Source organism: Eschscholzia californica, unplaced genomic scaffold, assembly GCF_041429995.1.
Source record: "Eschscholzia californica isolate CP2 unplaced genomic scaffold, dmEscCali1.0.p SCAF_1, whole genome shotgun sequence".
Classification (NCBI taxonomy): Eukaryota; Viridiplantae; Streptophyta; class Magnoliopsida; order Ranunculales; family Papaveraceae; genus Eschscholzia; species Eschscholzia californica.
In genome coordinates, this window is record NW_028238198.1 from 76,868,670 (window position 1) to 76,883,817 (window position 15,148).

Sequence of the window (15,148 nt, forward strand, 5' to 3'; positions counted from 1 at the left end):
TGTTATGTCCTGATTGTTTGGTGATTTATCCAGGGTGCTGACACGACGACATGAGAGGAGGAAAAAGATGTTATGCATTCTTTGAAGTTGTCTTTAGAGGACGTTTGCAATTACATATCAAAGGAATTTTTTTTCTCCCGAAATGTCATCTGCTCCAATGGCAGTGGGTGAGTTCTTCAAAACATTGATTTGTCTTTGTCAGTAGTCATATTTTCAAGTTCATGGTGTCGAAATTGCTTCTCCTATCAGGAACTATCGTGAAAATTTAAAGTCTGGGATTATTACCAAAACTGGAGAAGCACGTATTGGTCGTTCAGAAGAGCTTGATGTAAGTGTCCAAAGAAACATAATCTTCGACTTCGTTAATTTCATGTTAGTGTTCAAAGAAACATATTCACCACGTTTTCATGTCCTTACAGAGCAAGTGGTAATAATCCAGTTGGGCTTTTTGCAAACTTGAGAAAATGCAACGAAAACACCTCACCAAACCGAGCTTAGATATGATTGAATGTTGTACACCTGGTGTGTTAAGAAATAATGCATTTGAAAGATTAAGGGAAGCTCTATCTTTTCTCATAGAGAAGCATTATGGAATGAAGCAATCCAAGATGATGATGGTATGTTTCTCTCACTTGGTAAGTTTTATGTGGAAGTTGCCTAAAAGCACAAAATTTTGAAGGGTCTGTCTGAGCACAAACACTCGTCGAATTTGAAGATTGGGAAGAGTGAATATTTATTGAAGGAAGGATTTACTGAAGTTAAAGATATAGGTAAGAATGTAGAATATCAAGGACTTTTCTCAGATTGCATACAAAGAGGATGAAGATATGCATGGTGGTGCCTAGAGGGTCCAATGTGTCACGCAATAAGAAGGTTTATGAATTGTTTTTGAACTATTTTTTGGCGTTTGGTTACTTACATTGATTTTGAATGTTCATGAGCTTATCTCTCATCTTCCTCAAATCTGATATCATCGCACAGCACACCCCCGCAGGTATTCTCTTTATCGTTCTCTCTCTTTCTAGCTATTTTCTATCTGGCCATCTTCTTCTTTTTTTATCAAATTGCTAGGATTTGAGGGTTTTTGCTGCTTCTATCAAGTTAGTAATTCTTAGGCTTTTATCAATAAAAGAACTTTTAGGATTTTTGAGGGTTTTAGCTGCATATATTTAGTTAGTAACTCTTAAGGTTTTATCAAGAAAAAAATAACCTAAATTTGTACAAAGTCTCTTAGGGTTGTTTATGCTTATTTGAAATTATCCTAAATGTATGATCATAACTAGAATTTGAGAGTTTTTCTGATTCTATCAAGTTACTAATTCTTTGGATTTGAGGAAAGAAGAACTTATCTCTTATAGTTGAATCCTATAGCTGAAGAGTTTGTCCCATTTTCACCATCTAACCATGAATCATTTGGTGCTACTTTTTACGTTAACCAATACAATAGAAAAGTATGATGAAATATTGACTTCTTGAACTTATTTTGGTTAAAAATTTGGGTGTGGTGTAATTTCTTTGCTTTGCTTTTATTTTACTTTTAGAAGAAGAATATTACTAGCCAAGGGAGGCGAAGAATGAATTTCTAACAAGTATGGCCCCACAAGAAGAGATAATTAGAAGGACCGTGTATGTATTTGAGCTTGATCACCACTTGCGCTACTAGCCGACTTTGGTTCTGTTCCATTATCTACCTGCGCGACTAGCTGGCATTTTTATTGTTTGGAACCAAAGTTACTGAAAAACAACTTGCTGCCCTTTTCATCAACTGTGCAGGTAATACGTGTTTCATTAGGTAGGCATTAGTTTTGGTAGTGAAGCTTTATTTTTTAAGAACAAATTATGTTTCTGGCTGAAGCTTGTTGATTGACGCATTTGTGGTGTTCCTAACTCTGTTCTCCATTTTCTTTTATTGACTTTACTGAGGAGGGTATTTCTTGCAACCTTATTACTTCCATTTACTTTCTTGGGTTGATTGAGTTTTCATGAATTTTCGATATGGTGATACAGTTAAATTTGATTCTTTCTCTTCACTACACTATTTAGATGGTGCAAGGGTTGCATCGAGTCCGGTAGGGATGATTCGCTACTACCTGGTAAGAGTTTTGCTTAAAAATTGCAATTGCCCCAGTCAACTTTATATTACCGAGGGTGAACCCTTCTAACTGTTTTTGTTTGCATCTTATCTGATGCCACCAATATGCAACTCTCTTGAACTTGCGTATCCAGAAGTAGGATACATAGTTCTTGCTAATGGATATCAATTATAATCCTTGATAAATCTGTTTATATGGTTTTTAGTTTGAACATGAAAGTGATATGTGTGCGAGAACCATCCGTTGCACAAATTTAGATGAAAATGTAGTATTGGAGTTCCTCTAAAATCCTTGAATTTAGAAAAGGATGTGAACTTCTTTCTCTAACTATGTGTAGGCAACTCAAGCTAATGTTAAACTCTTTTTTGAATTTCAGGATCTGAACTACTTTCTTTAACTATGTGTAGGTTACTCAAGCGGATGTTAAACTCTTCTTAGAATCAATACGTGGAGTGGTTTGCACCATCTACTTATAAACTTTTTTCTGTTAGATTAAACTCTTTACTTTTCTTTTGTTAGATTCAACTATCATTTTTGTTATATTAAACTCTCTACTCTTTATTTTGATTAGTTTTCTTTATTTTAGTGAATTGGATAAGTTAATAAATTGCTTAAATGTGAGAGTGATGATTGAGTAAATTGTGAACATTTGTGTTAGCTTTTATTTTTCAGTGAGTTATACTGTAAACATTGATAATTGTGATTGATTCTATTTGGGTTTACAGAATAGGTGTAAATAGACTTAAGAATGTTTGTCTTAGCTTTCAAAATTGTTGTGAAAAACAAAACACTGACGGGTATGTTTGTCTTAGACTGAGTTAGAAAACTGTGGTTTAGGTGTTCAATTGTGTTTTTTAGGTTAAATCTCTTCAAATAAGTTCAGTAAATAATCATATAGAATTGCTTGTCATTTTCCAAACTTCCAAAAGCTGGATTAATGGTAATTAAAGGGTATTCGTACTTGGATATTTGTTCGTATCTTCGTCGCAAGTCACTTTTGGGCTTTGATTTATTTTCATTTGTTTCATTTGTGGTTGTCATTTGTTAAGATAGTGCATATGTTGAAAATAAATATAGGCAACACATCAAGGGTACTTCGTGTTTATATTTGTGAGCTATTAATATATCATCGAACTATCTTCGAACCATTATATACGCAACACATGAACTAATTGCTTTAGAAAACTATTTTATTTGTGTAAAGATTGTGTTATCTGTACCATAACAAGTGGCTTCAGTAGTAGGATATAGCCCATCTTTAAATTATCTTTCAATCAGTAATTTTTTTCTTATAAATGGTTAGTGCAGCTTCTATTACAGGTAGATAAAGCTCCAATGAATGACCATGTTCGAGAATACTCCTCCGTACTATTGAAAATGTGAAACTGGTTGTAAGTATACTTGGTTTAACCTGATTTTGGGTTATTAACTTTGCACAAAATTCTGCCAGCATCCAGGGGCGGAACCAGGATGTTATACTAGAGAGGGCAAGCCAAAATTCTATAAAGTAAACTTCTACCTAGCTGAGAGTATACCCAAGCAAAAAATAAGATTTTATATAGCAATTGGTCAATTAACTTAGAGTCCCTTGCTACTTTGAAACTAAAATAAAAGTTCAAAAAGAGAACATGAGGTAGGTAGAGGGTTTTGAACCCAGGTCTTTGGATTGGAAGCATGTATAATCCACCACAAGAGTCAAAGTAGACTTTGTTTAATTGTAGTAGGTTGGCTTGTATATGTGGAGACCAGGCCGGGCAACTGCCCAGCCTGGTCTCCACATAGTTCCGCCCCTGCCAGCATCAATCTCCATTTTCATTAATACTTCAGTACTCTATTAATCCAAGTTGTGCTTAAAAATGGTGTTATAACTATTGGATCGTCATTTACACCGTCATGATATGTAGGTTTTCTTTTTCAAAAATTAAAACAATTGTCATAGGATGAACCTGAACAATGAATGTAAAGCGTAATAGCATTCCAGTGACCTTAGATTTCAATCTATTCTAGCTTAACATTACACTAAAAAGAAAACCAATCTCAAGATGAGTCGGCTATCTCGACAAGTTTACTGCTTACACGGACACATGTCTAATGTATTTGATGTATGTACTAGCGTTTTCTGTTATTCGATGCAATCGGTTTTCTGAACTTTTATTCAAACTGTCAGATAAAGAATAACTATTTTGAAATCAGGTTCCAGTCAACTTAGGTCTGCAACTGGATTTCAAATATGAAATGTGGGTTCTAGCAATGGTTTGAGCTTCTTTTTGTTCGTCTGCAATATGAGACAATTACTGGAGATATATAGTTTGTGCTTTCGCATAAGGATCACCCTAAGTTTGTGTTGACCCGTTTGGACATCAAGGAATAGATGAAGAACCAAACTCAATAATATGTATGGCGCGGCCCAGAAGGTTAAGGGTCCCCACAACGAGAAGGAGATTAATGAATTAATTTTGTTTTTTTATTACTTTAATTATTATTCTTAAAGTCGCACTTTAAACATTAAATCTCATATGGAGAAATTATTAAGAGATGGATTTTTACTAACGGTAGCATCGAGTGTAACCATTTAATAGAGCACGGCTGTTTTTGCCTATTTTTGTTGTCAATTCGAAAGAGAGAAATACACATTTTTGCACATCGTTTGAAAATATTGTTTGTGCTCTACGGGTACGGGTTACAACCTCGTGTCACTATATTAAATAAATATCCAATAATTTTCCATCAATTTCTAAAGTTGGCCACAAATGTGTACGAAAGTCAAAAAATATATATTTGAAATATTAATAAAAACATTTTATTTTATACGATAAGACAATAATACTATTAAAATAATAAATATCAACCAAAGGTCAATCAATGTCCACAAATATTTACGGATATCTACGAAAGTCGAAAAATATATTTTTGAAATTTTCATACAAATGTATTATTTCATGTGATTAATCAATAATAATATTAAAATAATAAATGTCCACCAAATGTCCATCAATATTCGCAGATATTCACAGATGTCTACGAAAGTCGAAAAATATATTTTTCAAATGTTAGTAGAAATATGTTATTTCATATAACTAGATAATAATAATAATAATAATAATATTAAAATAATAAATGTTCACCAAAGTCCCGTCAATGTCCACAGACATGAGATGTCTACAGAGTCGAAAAATATATTTTTGAATTATTAGTACAAATATAATATGCACTACACATTTATGGGTCAAATGGGTCAAATGGGTCAAATGTGTTGAATTGTCTTTAGGACATTTTGTCTACAACTCAATGTCTTGAAATGTCTATAGAGACGTTTTGTCTATAGATAAATCACCCGAAATGTCTTGAAATGTCTACGGGACAATTTGTCTATAAATATCTCCTAATGTCTTGAATCACTACTACCCCTTAGGGTTTCAAACTCTTAACTTGTTTTTATTCCATCCACCGTATATTTCCTGCTTAATTTTGGGTGGATTTTTCTTGTACACTTGGATTTGGGGAATTGCTTTTATCTGTATATTCCTATATATCCTCTTCGTTCTTCTGACATCTACTCCCTATGCTCAAATGTTTTGCTCACCCTAAATCGGGCGGACAAAGGCCTCTTGAAATTGCCCCTTGTTTCTCGTATCTAATATAGGGCCAAATCAAGTACTTCATCACATTTCATATTATTTCTTAAATGTTTTCATAAAGTTGACACAAAATTTAGGTCATGAAACTAATATAAACAACCTGACTTGGGCAAAAGGTCTGAAAAAATGAGGATTAATAAGAGGTCGAGTTAAACAAGAGATTAATTGGGTAAAGTTTTTCTCTCTCTCGGGGAGCATTTGAATTTCTTGGGGCGGCTCCACCACACAAGTCATGGTTATTCAAGACGAATTGATGATTCTCCAACAATGTTAACATGATCGGACTCTGGGAGATGATGTGTTTTGAGACATTGTGGCTTTGGACGCATCCTAGCGGACATCTTAACAACACTACAGGCCGTTTTAGCAAGTTATCTTGTGAACTATTTGGCCGCCTTAATGGAGGATGCCTCCAAATGGAGTTTATTGGGTCGTATTAAAGTAGAATTCAAAATTAACAAGACACTACCCGAAGGGGTTTTCTTAAAACTCTCTAACACTAATCTCAATCGAAATTAAAATGAAAAAATTACCGTATTTCTGCAATTTGTGGTCTGATTGGCCATATGCCAAAATTTTGTCCTATTTATTGGTTTCATGGACATCTTAAAGCGGGTTTTTTTGAGGAGAGAGAGAGTCCGTGCTGACGTCATCGGGCGATTCCTCCTTCTCTCCTTTTGGTAACCCTAATCCCTATCCACAACTACCATCAACCTCATCGGAAATCTAACAAAGATTAAACCACAGCAAGAAGATCTAGCATCAATCTACCAAGACACAATAGGAATCGAAAACCACAATAACACAACTGGTTCCATTAATGATATCTTATCTTTGCTAAAGGATAAAGGAATAATCAAGCTACATCTAAAGCCGCCAACAAGATCTCATAGAAGGATATACGGTGAACCTGCAAGCCCAGTCGAATAACCTCGGGAACAATCCAAAGAAGATCAAGCAACAGGTAAGTTATTCCATTAATTCTCCTTATTTACATCTGTCTCTTTTCTATTAGCTTAATTAACATGGGGAATAGCTAATCCGTAATCCAAGACGGGCTACTCATAAGATCATCACGCATGCGCCGGGTTCCAAGGATTATCAGACGCTCGGCCTTCCGTCTCGGTTTCGTTGTCCCTGACTCTTCCAAGTGGTTTAGAGAGAGAAGACTTGTTGAGCAGTATAACCTAGGCAGACTACACGTGGTCAACATTCAATTGAGAGATCATTAATGGGGCTTCTATCTCGACATGCAGAAGCCCTATAGTTTTCTCTATCTCTACCCATTTAAGAGTAGTTATGATCAACCTTCATATTCAGAGAAGCCTTCTCCTCCTCGTCCTCCTTCTCAGTCTTTCTCTAATGTCGTCTACACCCCAAGCAAACACAGAAGAACTCATTAAGCTTATGTCGATCCAATTAAGTTTATCAGACTACGGCAAGCTGACGATAAACTACCCCAAACCTGCAGAGATCAAGCAACAACCAGTGATATCGTCTGGCTTTCTTGCTCGATTATGTTGCCAATACGATAATGGTATTGGCTTCATAAGAAAGCACCTCTCAGCTCAGTCTAGATTCTTTAGAGAAAGTAGGATAACTCCTTCATCTACTGGTCCCAACCACTTTATGATTAAACCTAGGAACCTTATAGCCCTTAGTGAAATCAACCAAGGTCGGCCATGGGTTATCAGAGGGTATCTGGTTATTATGCAAGAGGTGGATTTTCCATTTCAAGGAGAGATTCCAGAGTTGATGCTTGAGCCGATGTGGTGTAGCCTCTCAGGCTTGCCTTCTTCCATTCAAAACCGACATGACTTAGATATTATCTTTTCATGCATGGGTTTCATTCTTCAAATTCAGCCTCGAAACTTTAGCAAGGTTACAAACACCACCCTCCGGATTCAATTTATGTACGATGTTCATACACCTTTGCTAGCCACCCTCAACTCAGTTTTTTCGGACGGAGGTAAGCCAATCAACTTCAGCTATCTTAAGTTCCCAAAGGCCATTTGCCACAAATGCAGAATAGTAGAGCACCCCATTAACCCTTGTCTCCCTCACCATGATCATAACAATAGTGTCCCTATGGAGGTGAACTTTGTAGCTCATGGTCCAGACGAGAACTGGGCCCTTACTGTCGTTTCCCCTAATCTAGTTCCTTCCCATCCTATTCCCCCTCATGAAATTTTTAAACAGAAAGGAAAGAGGAAGGACCAAGATAAATTGATAGATGTTAAAATAGAAATAGATGAACATCATCAGTACATGAGCAAGAAATTCAAGGAGCACAGTTTGGGTAGGGGTTCTTCTTTTCCTAGCTTTCTACATGGGTGGAATTCTGGTCAATCCTCAGGGTCATCTTCCTTTACTGGCTATGGTCCTCCAAGCTGGTACACACCTCCTCCGGAGTCGATAGACAGCCAGGAAGAGCGTCGTAGGCATATCTTTGCAGACCAACTTTTGGAACCCCCAAGGCAGTTCATGGTTAATAGGAGTGATGGAGATAATGAGTAGCCCGAAGTCTTGGATTTGGATTTTCTGTTCTTGGTGTTAAGTAGTTTTAATTCTTGTTTATTATTAAGTACATTACTATGTTTCTTAGATTATCTTTATCATTTTGTTAGATCTCTCATCTGTCATAGGTTGGGACAGAGTTTTAGAACTGTGGGTAGTTGATTACTTTCTGTTATTATATATTAATAGGTGTTTATATTTAGATTGTACTTAGTTAATACTATTATCTAGCTATAATATTATCTTATCTAGTGTTATTCTTCTCTTAGCTCAAACCCTTGCTACTTCTTGGTTACTACTCTTCTAATCACTTAGAGGCAAAACCTTTTACTGATTCATACTTTACTAGTTATATCACGTAATTGGTCTCGGTTTCTTCTGTGCATTCTCCCATCTTCTATGCTGGGAGTGCCTTTAGAAACTCAGCTTCATTAGTCGAACTAGAAGTGGGTACCCCCTTAAAAAAAAAAACTCTTTACTTAAACATTATACAGGACATCTTACTCTCAGATTAGTTCAGGCACCTCGACCCTCTTAGACTTACCCTCTAGGCAAAGGTTCTGGGCTCCTTCTCTACTGGCCTTCTAAGGTTTATCTAGCAGTCAGAGCGCCTATATAATTTCTCCTCTATTCCTACTCGACCTGATTCAACCAGAGGGGCCTTTAGACGTTCTAAGCTAAATTAGATCCTTGTAGTAGGATTAGATGAATACCAATATTGGGCCTAAAGTGCTTAGTTGGAACATTAGAGGTATATCCTCTTTTAGCACTCGCAAACATCTTATGAGTCTGATTAACAGACACAACCCGGATATTATCTTTATCTCTGAAACCAAGACTAAATCCAATAGAATTAAGAACTACATTAAGATTAGCAAGCACTACGACCACTTCTTTGTGGAACCGATTAACAAGGTCGGGGGCCTAGCCTTATATTGGAAACATAACCTCAACCTTAAAATTATCTACTCGGACACTAATATGGTCCACATGGAAGTATATAACTCCACTCATAACCCAGAATATTCGATAACAGGTTTTTACGGTAGCCCATATTCCAAGAGTAAACTTCAACCTTGGAAAACGTTATATAAGCTTAATGTTCAAGAAGAGACCCCTTGGATGGTTATTGGGGACCTCAATGTAAGTCTGGACAACAAGGACAAAGAAGGAGGTAACACGAACATGAATTCCAACAATCATAGGATTCAAACCTATATTAACAACCTTAACTTAACAGATATGGGCTTTAAGGGCTACCCATACACATGGAATAACAGACAATATGGAGAAAATTTCATCCAGGAAAGACTAGACAGAGCTCTAGCCAACCTACAGTGGCTTAAAAAATTTCAACTCTCTAGTATTTCCCACCTAGACACGGTAGGGTCAGACCACCTACCTATTCTCCTAGATGACACAGACTTAAGTAGCAATAAACCTAAACCTTTTAAATTTATTCGGACCTGGATGTCACATCCAGATTGTCACAAGTTCATTTCCGAAAAATGGACTAATCATAATAATATTCAAGTGAATCTGAAGAATCTCAGTAGACAACTCACAAAGTGGAATAAAACTGTTTTTGGTAACATAGACAATAACATCAAAGATCTCATCAGTAAGCTGAATAAAGTTAAATCAAATAAGGATTTCAATACTATTCATAATCAACTGGAAGAGCTATATAATCTCCAAGAATCTCTATGGAAAGAAAAATCTAGGAACAACTTCCTCTCAGTAGGAGATAAAAACACCAAATACTTCCACTCCCAAGCCATCCAGCGAAACAGAACTAATAAAATTACTTCCATCAAAGATTCCAAGGGGGATTGGCAAGAGGGTCTAGAGAATATCCAAGCAGTTTTTTCGACCCATCTTCTCAACATTAGTACGACTCAGGGTATTTCGGATAACCACTCCGTTCTTAATCTTTTTCAGAACACAATAACCCAGAATCAAAATATAGAGCTGTCAAAAATCCCTGAACAAGAAGAAATTAATAGTGCTATCAGTAGTCTTAAAAAAGAGGCGGCCCCGGGGCCGGACGGATACCCCCCATACTTCTATCAATCTAACTGGGATACTGTTAGTCCCAATATCTACTCCCTTGTTCAAGAATTCTTCGAGTCGGCGGTGCTTCCGCAGGACACAAATCACACTCACATTTGTCTCATCCCGAAAACCACAAACCCCCGAACCCCAGCGGACTACAGACCTATTAGTCTATTAAATACCACTTATAAAATTATAACGAAAATCTTGGCTAATAGGTTCAAACACACGCTTCATGACATTATTTCCCCCTTCCAGGCTGCGTATGTCCCCGGCAGACAAATCTCGGACAATATTATCATGGGGCAGGAAATTATTCACTCCCTCAAAACCATGAAAGGTAAAACTGGCTATTTTGGTCTTAAGCTTGACATGTCCAAGGCCTTTGATAGGATTGAATGGAGCTTCCTTACCAAAATCATGTCTAAATTAGGTTATTCGGATCATTGGGTCAAAATGATTGCCCAATGCATTACAACCCCCTCTATGGCAGTATTAGTCAATGGGCGTCCGGGACCTACTTTCCACCCTACTAGAGGGATCAGACAGGGAGACCCTCTCTCCCCTTTTTTATTCACTCTAGCCATGGAAGGGCTCAGTAGACTGCTTAAAGATGAGCAGGATAAAAATAATTTCTTGGGATTCCCCACTAAAAACCCTAATCTTTCCATTTCTCATCTCTTCTTTGCGGATGACTGCATAATCTTTGGTCGCAATTCACTTGAAAACATCCATTTCCTCAAAACTATCCTCAAGAACTTTTGCAACGCTTCGGGTCAAATGATCAACTACGCTAAATCTAACATCTTCTACTCTAAAAACTCTCACCCAAAATTTAAACGCATGATCATGCGATCCCTTAAAGTTAAATATGCAGCCACTTCGGAAAAATACCTAGGATCTCAGCTTTTCATTGGTGCTAACAAAAAGCAAATCTTTAATGATATTCTACTAAAAATCAAAATGAAGTTAGACAAATGGAATCACAGTTTCTTGTCTCTTGCAGGTCGTACGGTAGTCATTTCGGCTATCGCTGCAGCCGTACCCCGATACCAAATGCAATGCTTTGCCCTCCCCAAGGGCATATGCAAGAGCATTACGACTTTACAAAAGTCGTTCTGGTGGGGTAAGTCCAAAGGCATATGTACCAAATCTTGGTCTTCCATATGCCTTCCCAAATTCTTGGGCGGTCTGGGAATCCACTCTACGGAGCTGGATAACCAAGCTATGTTAAGTAAATTAGCGTGGAAAATAATAACTGAACCTGAATCCATATGGGTTAAGCTTTTAAAAGCCAAGTATTTTGATAAAACAGAGAAACCAGGGCAGTCGAAACCTCACCACTCTTGGCTTTGGAAGAACATTAACAAATATATAAAGACTATTGAAAACTACTCGACTTGGGAAGTCCACAATGGTAAGAGTATTAATATTTGGACGGATAACTGGATCCCCAGTGCCCCGTCAATCCCGCGCAATCAAACCTCGAACCTAACTAAGGTAGCTCAGCTCATCAACAATGGCACCTGGGATGAAACCTTACTAAACAATGAATTTGACAATGAGACTAAGAATCTCGTTCTCACCATCCCGATTGATACAGATAATGAAGATCAAAGGAAATGGACTCTTACAAAAAATGGTAAGTTCAGCGTCAAATCTATGTATCAACACTTGAGCCTCAGCATGAATTCACCCCAACCCCAATCTCTGAATTGGAATTTTCTTTGGTCTCTACCAGTAGTTCCTAGAGTACAAACTTTTGTATGGAAAATTTGTACCAATGCCCTCCCGGTAAAGGATAGAATAGGAAAATACATAGACAACAACAGAACCTGTCCAAACTGTAATGAAATAGAAACCATTGAACATGCCTTACTGCACTGCCCTATTGCTAAGAATATATGGTTCTATTTCAACATAATTTCTGAAAACATTCTGTCAGCGAGAGACTGGATCTTCTCTTGGGAATCCAATAACCAAACGGCTTATGCCAAAAACAATATCCATTTTGCTACCATCATGTGGAACATATGGAAAATAAGATGCGACCACTGCTTTCAACACGAAATCAACAAGTTAGACAAAATGATTTCAATCATTAAGACATTCCCTCAAATCCAAAAGTTGAATACTCCACAAAACATAACAGTACAAGGTAAATGGATACCTCCTGAATCGTCTTTTCTAAAGATCAACGTAGATGCATCGTTCATAGACATGCAAAGTATAACGGGTATTAGCCTAGTTATCCATGACACTGAATCAAAATTGGTCGAAGCGGCAACTTTCACCGTTAGAAGCAGAAACCCTGAGGAAAGCGAAGCAATTGCGGTTCTAAAAGGAATGCAATGGGCAGAATCTCATGAATACAAAAGAATCATAGTCGAAAGTGACAATATTAACATCATAACATATCTACAAAAAGGAAAGAATAACATTCAATGGCAATCCCAAGTTCATATGATCAAGATCAACGATATAAAAAAGAGACTGGAAAAAGTCAAGTTTTCGCATACAAGCAGGAAATTCAATCAAGTCGCTGATAAGCTGGCTAAATGGGCAAGAACGAAAAACAGATCGAAGGCCTGGAAACATGTTCATTACTTTCTATGCAAGCTGTATTGTAATAGAACTCTTATTTCTATCTAATATAATTTATCTTTCAACAAAAAAAAAATGGACATCTTAAAGCAAAATATCACTGATAATTATCAGAAAATTTTGGGACTCAAATATAAAAAAACTTAAGTCCATTTTTTCAGACGCATATAGGGAAGGGAATTTGTTTCTTTTGTTTCAGATTTCCCGCCAAATTTAGGAAATCTTGGGGATTAACAATCATAATAACTCTGAACTCCTTTCATAAATGCTACTAAAAAAATTCTAATTAGCTTATGTGTCAAGTCTCAATAGAGATTCTTTTTCTTACATGGCTAAATTGAGTGTCTCTAATTTAAGTCATTCTCCAACGCAACATTCAAAAAATCTCTAATAGTTACTCACACATATCACACATACATGGACGTGTGAAGGTATAGGCCAGGAGGGGCCCTCCCCTTAAGCTTTAACCCAATCCTCTCATCCCAAACACAACTCAAGACTCAGGCCCAACTTAAAATAAACAAGGACCTAAGGGAATCTTTAAATGCACTCACCATTTTTGTTATATACAATTACATCTAAGGTAATATTTGTTGAAGTCAAAGAAGATGTGAGTGTGACCAGTAGAAATGGTGAGTGCATTTCTCATGACATATTCTTACTTTTCCAAGTTCCACAACCCAAATAATTAATTTTTTATATTTGAAGTTTTTATTATTTCAATATTATTTGAAGTTGTTGTTATTTCAAGTTTCAATTGCTTTTCTAGTTGTTAATTTATATTGATTCCAATTGTAAAGAGAAATCAATTTAAGTCATCCAAACTTTGATATCTCGTAACCTAAAATTAATTGTCTCTCAAATCGTAATTCGAAAGCAAATACATTTATCAAAGAAATCGTATTTTCTCTCAGATTTTTTGATTTTGTACAATGAAAAAGAAATCATTCAGAAGTTTAGCACATATATCCATTATAAAAGATTTTAGAAATTTAAAAGAGCGACGGGTTTTATTTTCTTTCATTAAAGAGAAAAACTATCAGGTGTAGCAGTACCATATTATTTTTCTTATTTATGGTTAATCTCTATGACTTAATTGATATTTTTAATTGAAATATTGAATGAAGTTGATATTTTTAAGTGCTAGTTTTGAACGGAATGGAATTGATATTTGTATTTAATCTCTATGACTTATTTATGTATAAATTTCTCAAATTTATTTATGACTATGATAGTTCGGCCCTTTCTAACAAAAACTCTGGTTTTGACCCAGCACAAATACATTTAATAGAAAAAAATAGTTGAGAGAGAAAGATTTTCTATTAGTCCAAAAATTAAATTTGATGACTAAGATACTTAAGAGATCTCAAAAATAGAGTTTGTAATTGAGGCATCTCAAAATTAAATGTTTTCACATCATCTTAAGATCTCGATTGAGTTTTGCATTTAAGAGGTTTTTTTTGTATAAAAAAAACTAAAAAATCCTAGGTGGGGACACTTAAGATTTTAAGATTGAGTCTTGCATTGGAGATTCTCTAACTACTTATTTTGATGTCTGATGATCTACTAACTCACTTATCGCAGGCCAGGAAAAACAAAATTACAACAGAGCCGGTGTGACCACGTAACAAACGCACAGAAGTTCTAAATTGCTCTTGAAGAAAAATAACTTACTTTTTTTTTTTGTTGAAAAGAAAAATAACTTACTTGATGGTTTGAAAGCAATTCCGATTGCTGCTCAGAAGAAAGATAACTGCATTGAGGGGTTGAAAGCATTAACGTCTCTTCAAGAAGAAGATGACTATCATATCACAATCTACATTATAATTTCTCGGTCGTTAATCTAGAAAACTAGATGTGGAGTTCTGTGTGAGAATCAGTGGCCCCTGTTTTGGAATAGTGTTCATCATTCATGAGGAATAAAAAAATCATATGCTTTTTTAGACACAATTGATGAAAATTTTTTTTTTTCATCTTTCACCAAATTTTGAAAAAAAATGAAGAAAAGAAAACACAAAAAGTGGTGGAATTGGAGGTGCGGGGAATCGAACCCCGTGCCTCTCGCATGCGAAGCGAGCGCTCTACCATATGAGCTACACCCCCGTTTTTGATTATCTGTTGAGTTGTGTTTACTTACTGGAAACACGCATGTACAAATTTCCCACCGGAATAAAAAAAAAGAGCAAGACATTCATGCATTGAATGGACTTCTCTCTCTCTCTCGACCACATAGAATGCAAG

The 15,148-nt window shown here is 36.1% G+C and overlaps 1 non-coding gene across 1 annotated transcript; it reads right to left on the reverse strand.

The window, feature by feature from the left end:
- Positions 1 to 14,937: 14,937 nt before the first annotated feature.
- TRNAA-CGC (transfer RNA alanine (anticodon CGC)) lies at positions 14,938 to 15,010 on the reverse strand. Its single transcript has one exon. It is a non-coding gene; the product is annotated as a tRNA-Ala (tRNA).
- Positions 15,011 to 15,148: the final 138 nt, after the last annotated feature.